Source organism: Egretta garzetta, unplaced genomic scaffold (genome assembly GCF_000687185.1).
Source record: "Egretta garzetta isolate BGI_Z169 unplaced genomic scaffold, ASM68718v1 scaffold22, whole genome shotgun sequence".
Taxonomy (NCBI): Eukaryota; Metazoa; Chordata; class Aves; order Pelecaniformes; family Ardeidae; genus Egretta; species Egretta garzetta.
In genome coordinates, this window is record NW_009259102.1 from 2,351,732 (window position 1) to 2,365,574 (window position 13,843).

A 13,843-nucleotide genomic window follows, 5' to 3' on the forward strand; every position below is an offset into this window, starting at 1 on the left:
ACGTACTACTGATAGATATTCTTACATGCATTTTTCTGTAATTGTCTGTACACAGCATTTGATCAGTGGAATATATGAAGAAAAAGAAATCAATGTTCAAAACAATAAAATATCTCTGATCAAAATGGTTTGTAGAAGGCAGCGCTGCAGCACACAATCATACATGATCAAATATTAACCAGTCAGCTGCTAGAGGTCTAACACTGTAACCGACACTTTGTTTATGTCACTTTGTTATAAATGGCCACAAAAAACATACTGAGTATGAATCATCCTTAAAACATAATATCACCAGATTTAACAGAGGTGGATGAACTCACCAGAGTAAATCAAAATACGCTGGACAGTTAATTTAGAGAAATTTAGACATACATGATCCTCTAAATTTTAGTTTATTCAAACCCTTGAAATTCAAGAACTCATCTGAAATAGAGGTATTCCTCCTCATCTTTGGGGCTGACGTGTGGTAGGAAGAACGCAGAAAGTGCATTGGAGAGGGGAGTGAAAGCCATCACTTCAAACCAAGGTGGAGAATGAAAAAGGAAAAAAGAAAAGTTCTTCAGGCAGAAAGCAGACCTCCCTGATATTATTCTGAATATTTTGTTTACTTAACAATTGATTAGAGTGGTCCTCTGTCCATCTGTACTCCGTCTGGCAGTTTATGATTTACTTTGGTTTTGAACATTTTACCCATTACCCTTCACAAACTATTTCAGCTGTTATTCAAATAAGTATAAATTTATGTAAAAAAATAAAGGCAATTGCAGATTTTTTTTTTTTTCTCTTGAGAGTCACTGCAGAGAGCTGGAGACCAGGGCACTGCTTTGGCAGTGTTTCAGCAATGACATCTGACACTGAGGAGTCACTCCTTGCCCATCCATGCTTTCTGAATTAACACACATCCCACTTTTTATCATCAGAAATATCTAGGGTGATTTTTGCTCCAAAGAGAGCTTGTCTCTGTGCTGAGGTCAGTTTATAACTTAAATTCTCAGAATAATATGCAAATGACACCCATTCATTCTATGATTCTATGATTCTATGGTTCTATGATTCTATGATGGTATTCTGTAAAGCTTGTGCTGGCCTGATGATTAAAAGTGGGGTTTACCCTTTACAAGCAGAAAATATTCTAGTTGTTATTTTCTCAGGAATAGAGAATGGAGCTCTGCTTCTTTTTAGAATTTCCAATTTATACTCAAAAATATTCACAGCAGTACATTGTGTTCTTCTAAGAAGTTTTGAGGATGATGCACAAGCAAGACATTTGGACAATATTGTTGGTAAGTATATACCTTAAGAACATCTGTTGTTTGCTGTAACAGGAAAATTAAGAAAAAGAAGACTTAATACACACTGAATATATATTAGGTTTGTTTATGATGAAAAAAGACCACCCTGAAACACCATAATAAGGCAAGGGCTTGCTTCTGATTTCTCCAGCATGGCTGAGTCCCTGGAAAGGGAATGGAGATATTCCAGCTTTGCTTAAGTCATGTGGCCCTTGCTATAGTTCACTGAGCAATCCTGGATAATGTACAATTTATTGACTGTTTGGAGGCTCCTGAGGTCTTGAAACCTGTTTAATAGGCAACTCAAAGCAGCAGCTCTCCCATAATAATATTGCTGTTATACAGCTACAATACTGCAGAGTGCTATTGCTGTAATGATGTATTATGGAAAATGCAGTGCTGGCCAGAAAATCACCAAGGGAACTCATAAAATGTTATTTAACCTTTTGTTAATTTAAAGGCTCCAATATTATCTAATTTATTTATTATGTGAGGAAAGGGGCTGAAGTCAATTACATAGTGGACTGTGAGATCTGTATATGAGCTTCAGCTCTGCAATAAATTATGGATATTGAAAGGCAGAGGTTTAAGCTTTAAACATGCACCTAAAAGCTGACAAGGTATAGCATAATTTGTATTAGTGACAGGTATTGCTGTTCAAATAAAAAAAACGATGATGCTCTGGTCACGCCTACTGCAAAATATATTTAGGAATTGTGTGTCTGAGTCTGTGGTTTTTCATTAGCAAATCCCAGAGGAGTCCACTGGAATTTTTGCATAAATAATTCTTCTTATTTTTTTTTAAAAGCATTTAAAAACATCTCACTTCAACAAGCACAGTGTTTTGCACATTATATTGGGATATTACAGTAAGCACAAGCTGCATTAGCAAGCATGAACTATTTAAATCTATCAAAGTCAGTTGCACTGTGAACTCTACAGAAGCTGACAATCAGATTTAGAATGGCTGAAGAGAAAAGGTGGTTCCTTGGGCAAGAGCTTTCGAAGGTGCAGAGAAACTGCAGCAAATTGTCTTTTGCATGAGTAATCAGTTACAGCATTAAATATATCAGGAAGTGTTTGAGTGATGGGGAATTTCAGTACTTGGCCCATGGCTACCAGGAATTATTAGCTGCTGTGGAGCACTGAAATGTCAAGCCCACTTATTTTGCTGTCATATGAGCTGTGTGTGGTCTTGTAGTCCAGTGAGCAAAGTTTCCTGCTGGTTTACTTCAGTAAAATGAATGAATTCAACAGAGGTTTTTTGTTTGTTTGTTTGTTTGTTTTTGTGTTTTGTGGAGTAGAGGTGTTTGCTTTGGGTGTAATTCACCCTTGTGCAAGTAAGTGTTTGAATTGCACAAATCAGTTACCTGACTGGATGATTGAAACTTTTTATGCAAAAGAAAAATTCATACATATTTCTATCCTTGCTGTGAAAGACATCCCATTTGCACTAGCAGTCAAAAACAGTGAGCTACAGGCACACAGAAGGGCAGTACTGTATGTGATGTCTCAGTAGCCTTCAATCACCTCCACTTCAAAGGTGTTAATTAAATACACCCATTTTTATGTGTCTTAGTTGTAATTACAATTTCAGATGAATGGCTGTTACGTGAGTAAAACAACCCCATCTGTTCAGCTAATGTTAAAAAGACTTGGTGTCTGAAATTGGGCTGTTCAGAAGATTTCAAATTCACATGAGATCTCCTTCATATGCACCCATATCAGTCCACTGAGATGATAGGAGTTGTTTCTAACTACAGAGACTTACGTGAGGAAAAGATCAGTCCTGTCCATTGTGACAGAAAGTGTGCCTATATCTTTATGATCAGGATATTGCTAAAAAAACCACCCCACCCTACCTTGGCCCAGTTCTTCCATTTTTAATATTCAATGTCAGTATCTTCATGAGCAATTCCAATTATATTGCTAGGTGACACTCAACTGAAGGTTGTGCCAATGAGGCTGAAGTTACAATATGTGGGAACTTGGGCTACTTCAGGGTGAGAGGTTCTCTTCTCAGGTAGCTGGAAGATGTTCCAAAATCAGGCATTGAATGACCAAGGGAAAACAGAGGCAGGAGATAATGCTGAGTCATGTGAATGGTGATAACTGATGGGTTATATATGCATGGTACGCATATGTATGCATTTTTGTAAGCCCAGATACAATGCAAGTACATTGTAGAGTGGCAGACAAAATCCTCCAGGAGAGTTTTTCAGAGTTTTGAAATCCAACGGTATATTTGTCACTGGAAGGACTTGAAGCCTCATCTCTTCCTTGCTATTGATATACCAAAGTAAATCTAACCTTTTTTGCCTGTGTCTAAATGTATGCTCTGTGGTGCACCCTCACCTCCATCCTTTTTCTGCCAGTCATCTGGAGTGGGAAGCATGCTGGCATGCACTACAGCTCCCTCCCTTCTCACCCTCCTGGATTTCCTTCCAGGAGAAACTGTGATGAAGACCAGGAATACCGAATGTGCAGGACTCATTCTAGCATGTGGTTTTCACATCTAGCCTTGGATCTGGGAATTGCAAAGTGCCCCCAGCTTCCACAGCTTACCTGAAGCCTTTGTTCATCAACTTAAAGGGTGCTGCGCACATAGCACTTGTACACATGTGGCTGTTTCACTAAATGTGGTAGTACTTACACCCATTTGCCTTGGAACCATTGCCCTTGGCAAACAGTGTAATTAATTGGGAATTAATTAATACATTATATTTGACCACATAGGTTGGCAGTTAATGAGGGGCACAGATTCTGACACCTCCAGCATGCCTAGTTAGAGGGTGTGAAGTTCAAAACAGGACTGCTCCCTTTACGTGTGCTGCTCTGAGAGCAGTAGCTAGAATCTCCGTAAGGATGCCCCCTGCAGGACCCTGGGATTTGTCACGTGGCAGATATCCCCTGTACAAAAGGAGCATGGCTAGTTAGGGCACGGCTTTATCCCACATTCACTTCCATTTCAGAGCTAGTACTAAGTCTAGAATAAAGATAGCCTTTATTCTTTCAGTTCCTCGGAAAGCACTCTGCCTGCTTGTGTTGTCTGTAGGCAGAATTCTGCTGGGAACTCTCTGGGGTACAGTGCCGCTCTGAACATCTCTGCAGTTACCATACAGCCCTGTAAGTTAGTGATGATTAGAGCCCTGTGTCTAGAAGGTATATTAAATGATACAGTTTTATACCTTGCAGACTTCTTAGTGGCTGCACAGATGCTTCTCTGCTTCTCTTTCTTTTCATACCCTAAAAATATCTATCTGTATATTGAAAATGGTAGATACCAATTTTTCTTGGCTCAGCTGTTTCATCTTTCCAGAGGAAAAGCAACCACCCAATTATACACACTCATAAATTAACTTGACAGCCCGCATACTGGAACTGCCATGCCTTCCTGTGCTGTTTAAATTGTTCATGAGTTCTGAGTCCCTGCAAGTAGAGGCCAGAAAGGAACATTACAAGCCCCTATGGAAACTGTGTTTCTTCTTTATTTTTCAGGCTTACTGGCAGCACGCTCCGTGAGGTGATAGTTATGAGCATCTCTTTCTCAGTGGAGTCATTATGCTAAAGAAGCCTCCTGTGCTCTCTCATATAAACATCTTCTTAGTAAGACAGTTGAGATCACTGCTGGATCATTCATCATGTTCACAGAAAAAATGCTGGGTATACAGGTTTGAAGACTGTTGAAGTTTACAGCTGAAGATAGGGAGGATATTTCTCCCTTAACCTTCTTGCTCCCTGGCAACTAAAGTGTGAAGAGAGAAAGATGTAGGTAAATCAGGACCCACAAATATGAAGTGTAATCTTCAGGGTCTTCTGAGAGAGCGCAAGGAAATTCAGGACAATTAGCATCTTCTCCAGCTTGGGTTGCCTACAGCCTGATTCTACCCTGCTCTAAACATGTGTCTCTTTTTCCCTGGAAACAGAAAATAGTCTCAGAAATATCAAAGTAACAGTACGTGTTCTCAGTTCCCGCTCTCATTGATATGCACTGTCAGTTCCCACTTTCCTGTGCTTCATCATGTGTATCTTGATATTCTTCCTTTTAGAAGCGCGTAACTTGGACAATAAATTTCTGAAAGGCTGAATAGATGCAGAGTGCAGTATGTCATTCCTAGCTCTGATTCCAGAGGGCATGTGGGTGGACTGAGTTATATTTTGCTGACTTCAGATATTGTGGTTCTCTCAGTCATGCTATTACAGTTGCCTTACTGAAGAGCCTTTGGGAGAGACATGCATTGAAGAGCTCAGATGTTTATATGTAGAAAATCCCCTTAGTGTTTTTGTGAATAGACTGTTTACCCTGAATTCATCCAGCTGTAGGTAGTCCCCTGTGCAGTTATCCTACTGCAGTTCCCCAGTTTCAGTAGGCTGTGCAACTATTTGCATTGATGGTGCTTAACGCAGCATGGTGCCAGGGGGAAGATGCACCAGCCCAGGTTTACTGATGGCTGAAATCAGGGCAAGTCCTCAGGGGCTGAAAACACCTTGGTGGTTGCACCAGGAAACTCCTCCACATAAAATGCACTCAGAGCACAGTTTTAGACTATGGAGCCACACTGACCCTGTGCTCTGCAGGACACCAGTTCAGTGTCTTAAAGAATTGGCTCTCAGGCTGATGTCAGGGTTTGCTCATCCATACCTGCTTGTATGCAGGGAAAACACCTACTGCTTTCCCTTGTATAATACACAAACAATAATTACCCTTATTCACACTGCAGAGTGATCAGTTCTGTTTTCTTCCCAGCACCATATATACACTTTGAAATCTGGGTTTTTTTTCCTAAATGCCTAAGAAAAATTGTTCAAAACCTATAAACCTCTGCAGTTTATACCACAGAGTTTTTCTACTTTTTATATGGGTCTAATTTTTCACATGAGCCTGACTTTTTACAAAGTCACTGAGAGAGACACATTGCTTGGTGTGAAGCTGCTGAGTCAACAGACACAATAAACAAAAGGGGGAGGGAAATTAATTTATTCTAATTTTACAGTTTAAGAAAGTTGTGATTGGCTAACATTTTTAGATAGCCTCTTGACAGATAATCCTTTCATTTAGCCAAGATGTGAATTGTAGTGTTAAAAAATAGTGCAATGTCAGTTAATTTTTCCTTGAAAAACTGCCCCATAAGAAATTTCTGCTACTTTTTTTTAGTCTGCCTTTGTTCATGTGTTAACCTCTTAAGAAAATTAATGGCAATGCCAGAACTTACTGCTTTTTCAGTTCTACTTTGAAAATTTCCTGCTCCAGCTTAATTCTGAGGAATGGCAAAAATGATAATTTGAAAGAATGTTGACACCCATATATATGAAGATCAGACACTGATTTTTAGAATAAGACTCAGTGGTTCACAAGTTGGAAATCTGTAGTCTATATATGTTGAAATCTATAGCCAGTATTTCTTTGAGTATCAGTGCTTCCTCAAGACCAGACCAGGCATGTTTGAGGAAAAGGGCTGCGGTTATCTCATTGTAGCGCGTTTTGGAAATCATACAACTGTACAAGACAAGCAGAAAAAAGAAATAGATAGATAGATAGATAGATAGTCTACAATTAGAGCAGTTGCTAAGAAAATAACACAGCACATTTCTTTGCTTCCTGAGCAGTGCATAAGCTGCTTCGTAATTTTCACAATGTGAGCTGTAGAATTGAGAACTTGGCTTCAAACCCATTGTATTGCCATTACGACTTCATTTTAAAAGACTTGTATTGTTTGCTTCATATCATGGATAGATCTACATCATAATGATCTAAGATGAGTTTTCTGTTTCAACAACTGCGCTCTTAATTTGCCTATGAGCTGACTTTCAGACCACAGCTCCTCCATCCTCAGCTGACTCTGAGAATGGCATCAGCTCTGCTGACGGAGCCCAACTGGTTACACATCCCGATGAACTGAAACTGAGGAAGCACATCTGCTAAGGATTTTCAGAGCTACACCCTCAATACTGCAGGAAGCTGAGCCAATCAGTAGACATTTGGAAATGTTTCCCAGTAATTCTGTGGTTTTAGCAAATATAAGTGAAGGACGTGATCCCATAAACTCATGGGAGTAGCTGTTGTGTGTGCAGCATTCACAGTCTACTGATGCTCTCCCATCCTGGTATAGAGAAGAGCCAAGATTTCTTCCATGTTAGGGAATCCTGCGTCCAAAATGTAAAGAATCATACCGACTTTATTCATTAACAAGTTGTGACTGGGAGAACTCAGTACAATGCTTTGGAACATAGTTTGTAAAACAAAAAGCAAACAGCATTAAATTTTGAATGTGTTTCTTTTTATTTATAATGCTTAGAATGTATAACACACTATTTATTTGCTAATATCACCAATATGGCTAAGTGTACTTAGTGCAACCCTCTCTCGATAAAGTACTGCTACTGGGAGTCAGAGCAGCATATCGGGAGGAAGGTTGCAAGCAGGATCTAAAATGTTTTTGTTTGGAACCTAAGTGATGCCCGAGGTAAAACTGCACAGTGCTAAAGCAACGATAATTGGCTTCTCCTGGCTTTCACCACTAAAAGAAATTGAAATTCAATTGACTTTCAGTGGGAATAGTTGTGGAGCAGCAATTGTCATTGCTGTGACATTGTGTATTTCTGTATCAGGCAGTTCTCAGAAGCCAAGAGAAAATGTTGTCATAAATTAGAATATGATCTAAGAATGCATTTCATGGAGGGAGGACAGCACATGTGATGAATATCATATGCTCAGTAGTATGCTGATGCTGAATGGTGTTGTGCAGGCTATGCATATATAGTACAAAGGACACAGGAGTATACTGCTCTGCCAGATGCAGTGATACTTGGATGATAGCTTCCTTTCTGCAGCATAATAACAGTACCTCTAGCAGTAAATCAGAGGCGGAGGCATTTATTATGTTAGGAGATGGATATTTAAAAGGTATTTGGAGATTTTGAGGGTACTTGTTCTGGGCTGATTTTAAATGATAGAGAACTCATTAGACCAAAGCAGATTGTATAACAATCTCCTTAGTCAAAGTATTCCAGCTGTTATCCATCCTCACTGTTAGAAAGCTTTTCCCTGTCCCTGATCTAAATATCTGCAACATACTTCATTCCCAGAAGGCACAATGAAGAAGTTATTCTGTTATTCCTTGCTGAATGTTCTTCAAATATTTTTTCACTATTTAAAGCTTTTCTTGTCCCTTCAGTCTTCTCTTCTATAAGGTAAAGATCCCAGTAAGTTAAACATTTCTCCACTTTATAGATCCATTCATTTCTTCAACTGATCAGTAGTTTTCTTGACTCAGAGTACCACAAACTAGACAGGCCCCAGCTTTGGTATTAGCAATACAGACCAGAGTGGAAGCACTTGGGTTCTTTCTTTCTTTTTCTTCACTTTATTTCTGATAACACTCCTGTTTATATTTCCCTCTATGGTGAAGGTATTTTCCACAGAAATTACAACTAGTTCATGAACTTGTTTTCTGACAGAACTTTTCCTACAGACCTAGCTCTCCATGCCAGCAAGTCCTAGCCTCCCTCCAGACACACTATTCCTCCCTACAGCTTAGAAATTTTGCACGTTTCCTTGTTGAATTAAATAGTATTTTTTCAAAGTGTTTCTCCAGTTTCTAAATGCAGCATTGTCTTCCAGTATGTGCAAATTTACATCACCCTGACAAATTTAATGTCTGGTTTTTCACAATAAATTTTGATACTGATAAAGAAACATAATGTTTAGAATGGGGTGGGTGGCAGCAGTTATCTACTTAATGAGTCCTTGCAACGTTGTGGTGGACCACTGATAACTACTGTATGTGGTTTCCAACAAGGCCTGCTTTATGGTGGTTTTGTACAGGCCGTGTTTCCCTAGCTTGCTTGGAAACATCTTATAAACGCCAAAAGCTGTACTAAAGCTTAGATACATGACATATTCAGACACTTATCTATCCACAAGGCAGGTTGCCATGTCATGGGAAGAAATTAAGTAGTTTGATGCTACATCATAGAATCATAGAATAGTTTAGGTTGGAAAAGACCTTTAAGATCATCAAGTCCAGCCGTTAACCTAACCCTGACATCCCACCACTAAACCATGTCCCTAAGCATCTCATCTACCCATCTTTTAAATACCTGCAGGGATGGGGACTCAACCACTTCCCTGGAAAGCCTGTTCCAATGCTTAACAACCCCTTTGGTGAAAAAATTTTTGCTAATATCTAACCTAAACCTGCCCTGGCACACCTTGAAGCCATTTCCCCCCGTCTTATCGCCTGTTACCTGGGAGAAGAAACCAACACCCACCTGGCTACACCCTCCTGTCAGGCAGTTGTAGGGAGCGATCAGGTCTCCCCTCAGCCTCCTCTTCTCCAGGCTGAACAACCCCAGCTCCCTCAGCCGCTCCTTGTAAGCCTTGTGCTCCAGACCCCTCACCAGCTTTGTGGTGTCTGGACATGTTCCAGCAATTCAACATCTTTCTTGTAGTGAGGGGCCCAAAACTGAACACAGCATTCAAGGGGCGGCCTCACCAGCACCGAGTACAGGGACACGATCACTTCCCTACTCCTGCTGGCCACACTATTCCTGATACAAGCCAGGATGCCATTGGCTGACTTGGCCACCTGGGCACGCTGCTGGCTCATATTCAGCTGGCTGTCAACCAGCACCACCAGATCCCTCTCTGCCAGGCAGCTTTCCAGCCACTCTTCCCCAAGCCTGTAGCGTTGCATGGGGTTGTTGTGACTCAAGTGCAGGACCTGGCATTTGGCCTTGTTGAACCTCATACAATTGGCCTTGGCCCATCGATCCAGCCTGTCCAGGTCCCTCTGCAGAGCCTTTCTAACCTCAATCAGATCAATGCTCCCACCCAGTTTGGTGTCATCTGCAAACTTACTGAGGGTGCACTCAATCCCCTCTTCCAAATCATTGGTAAAGATATTGAACATGACTGGCCCCAGAACTGAGCCCTGGGGGACACTGCTTGTGACCAGCTGCCAACTGGATTTAACTCTGTTGACCACAACTCTCTGGACTTGGCCACTCAGCCTGTTTTTTACCCAGCGAAGAGTACAACTGTCTAAGCCATGAACCTCCAGCTTCTCTAGGAGAATGCTGTGGGAGACAGTGTTAAAGGCCTTGCTGAAGTCCAGGTAGACAACATCCACAGCCTTTCCCTCATCCACCAGGCGGGTCACCTGGTCATCGAAAGAGATCAGGTTGGTCAGGCAGGACCTGCCTTTCATGAACCCATGCTGTCTGGGCCTGATGGCCTGGTTGTCCTGCACATGCCTGGTGAGTGCATATCGTGGTTTAACCTGGATGGCAACTCAGCACCACACAGATGCTCGCTCACTCCCCCCACAGTGGCATGGGGGAGAGAATCAGAAGAGTAAAAGTGAGAAAACTCATGGGTTGAGATAAAGACAGTTTAATGGGGAAAGCAAAAGCCGCGCATGCAAGCAAAGCAAACCAAGGAATTCAGTCACCACTTCCCATGGGCAGGCAGGTGTTCAGCCATCCCCAGGAAAGCAGGGCTCCATCAAGCATAACGGTGACTTGGGAAGACAGACGCCATCGCTCTGAATGTCCCCCCCTTCCTTCTTCTTCCCCCTTTTATATACTGAGCTTGAGGTCAACTGATATGGAATATCCCTTTGGTCAGCTTGGGTCAGCTGTCGTGGCTGTGTCCTCTCCCAGCTTCTCGTGCCCCTGGCAGAGCTCAGAGCTGAGAAGTCCTTGGCCAGTCTAAGCACTACCCAGCAACAACCAAAACATCAGTGTCTTATCAACATTCTTCTGGTACTAAATCCAAAACACAGCACCACACCAGCTACTAGGAAGAAAATTAACTCTGTCCCAGCTGAAACGAGGACAGTGCACTCAAGACGAACCGCTTCATAACCTTCCCTGGTACTGAGATCAGGCTGAGGTTAGGCTGACAGGCCTGTACATGTTCTTTATTAATTTGTTTTCTTCTACTTACCTTTTTTTTTCCCATTATTTTATAGATGCTTCATTATTTCTTTCAGTGTTTTCTGTCGATGAAAGTTAAGTAGATCATCTATAGCTTCCTAACTCTTCTTCCTTTCTTTTTAAGGACAGAAAATACAGCTGTGACACTTAGATCTCTTGGACTCTCTCCTGTCTCAAAGGAAAGGGAACTGCCATTAACTCCTGCATCATCAGCCAATTCTCTGTAGTTTAACTCTTCCTCAGTACACAAAGACTGTTTTAGGCTGAGAGCTTATATCTCCTTCCTGATACCACCTGTAAATATTTTATTGAAGATTAAAGTTAAGAAGATACCAAACACTCTGGCTTTTCAGTGTCATGTCAACCTTCAGCAAGAAGCAGGCAAAGTCTTTGGTCTTCTTAGTATTAATGGACTTGCAAAATGGGTTTTTTTGCCACTGCTTATATTCCTCTGGGAGCACTGTGCCCTGTATGCCATCCTAGCTAACAGTATATTGTAGCTTTATTTTTCTGAACTGCTGGGAAAATGGCCTTTGAGGATGGCAGCACATGTATCTTCACCCTAGGAATAGGGTCCTGCTGTTAAATACTGAATGGATTAATTAAAATACTATAATATTCTCAACATGTAAGGTGTAATGGAGTTAGTTTTGTTTCCTCCATAGTGACAAGTGAAATCCTTTGGTCATGGTATACTACCAGAGGACTTTCCGCCTCTCTTTTCATAGCAAGGGAGTGTGGGTGTTTGCTTATACTTCTCCAACAAATTTTGCCTGGCTGTTGTCCTGAACTGACATTTTTTGCTGGTGTCTGGGAATATAACCTTTCCTACTCATTAGAGCTAAGACTACTGGGATCAGCTTCGAGTGGATTTCACAGAAGACACCTATTTCTGTAGTGTGCGTTATCCCAGTTTTCTGATGCAGCTTCCCTAACTAGACAGTTAAACTCATCATAGCAACGGAAAATATCTGTATATTCCTGTGATACTGAGCTATCTGCAAAGAGTATGAAGGTATGAAGAACAGTAGTTGAGGCATCAGCATCGATAATGGCGGGAGCTGTTTTTCATTGGTTACTCAACTTTTGCTGCATTATGTCTCTCTACAGGAGGGAGGAAAGTCCTGCTCCTGCTCAAATTGTAATGAACAGCACATTACATGAAAGGCAGAGTTTTCATGTGTTCACCTCTTCTCAGGCTGGGGAATGTTTCTCTCAAACATGAGATAATGGAATATCACAGAAATTACATTGTTTGACTCCATGTGGAAAAAAACAAAACAAAACAAAATAAAAACAAATGAAACATTTTCAAGTGATGCTTTTAGGAACATTTTTGCAACTATTTTTCACATTCTTCCTGTTTCACATAGGAATATGAGAGTGGATCAGATAAGCTGTTCTGTTAGTCTAGCTTGCTTCTACCTTTGGGAAGAGGGGTCTACAAAACCTTTCCTAGGTACAGCTTCACTACAGGCAAAAACCTTTCTTCCCTAGGTCATGGTGCTCAAGCCTGGAAGCAGAGGATGTCTTCAGGAATATTTTTTTAATACTTTTTACTGTTACAGCTATTAAACATTAGCATTACTTACATTTATGTTACAAACTGAAAAGCTCTTGATTTCATTAATGTCTTTTGGCAAACATTGGGGAAAAAAGAAGTGGAATAGGGCTCAGGCCTTGCAGTTTTGTTAGTGGTTTGTTTTCCTGTGTTCCTTATTCCTCCTGGAACACTGTAAATCAGTAAGTGGAATATTTTTGCTGTTTATAAGGAGGCTAAGTATGAAATACGATATAAGCATATTTTTTGGTGATTTTTTTCCCCACCATTGAACTGATGAACAGGCTCACAATGTGAGCTATTTTATTTGCAGAGTTTTCTACCTTGCATTTCAGTACAGCTCAGGGTAAACCTTCAATCAGCATGTTCTTTGGGATGAGCTTGAAGAGTTTGTTTTATATTTTATATTGAGCTTGGGCTTCTGTCTGCTGCTGACAAATGGATTGTTAACATATTGTTTCTGAAGCACAATTTGCATTTTTGTGAACCAGGGATTAAGCAATGTATGTAGATTAGGAATAATTTATGTCTAATTAATAATAGATTTTTTTTTCTCTCCTGCTTCAGATTTTGTTTGTATAAGAATAGCAAGAGTACTTCCTGGTGATGACAAAGGAGAGTATTTCTCAAGTGCAAATAACATGAAAAGATTTAAATTGGAAGTAATTTGTGTTTTAGCCACTTCCTTACTGACCAGTAAACCATTTCAGACCAAGTAATATGCTCTCTTTTGGAGACTTGAACATACTTGCATGTTACATTTAGTTCATCTAAATGGGTATGCTTCCAAGCCTATGCAAAGTACGTTGGTGCAGTAAACATTTAGCTATATGTAATTTGCCCCAATAGGGTTTTTATTTAAATGTGTTAATAATGATCCATACTGAAGTGTAGTCTGTAAGAACCATGTAATATGCATTTTAATGAAAATCTTAGCCTTACAAACAATCTGGTTTACCCCTAATTTTAAAAATACATACAAAAAGACAAAACAGTACAATAATAGGATCATTAGTTGGTTTTAGTTTCTAAGTATTCAATTATGCCTTTC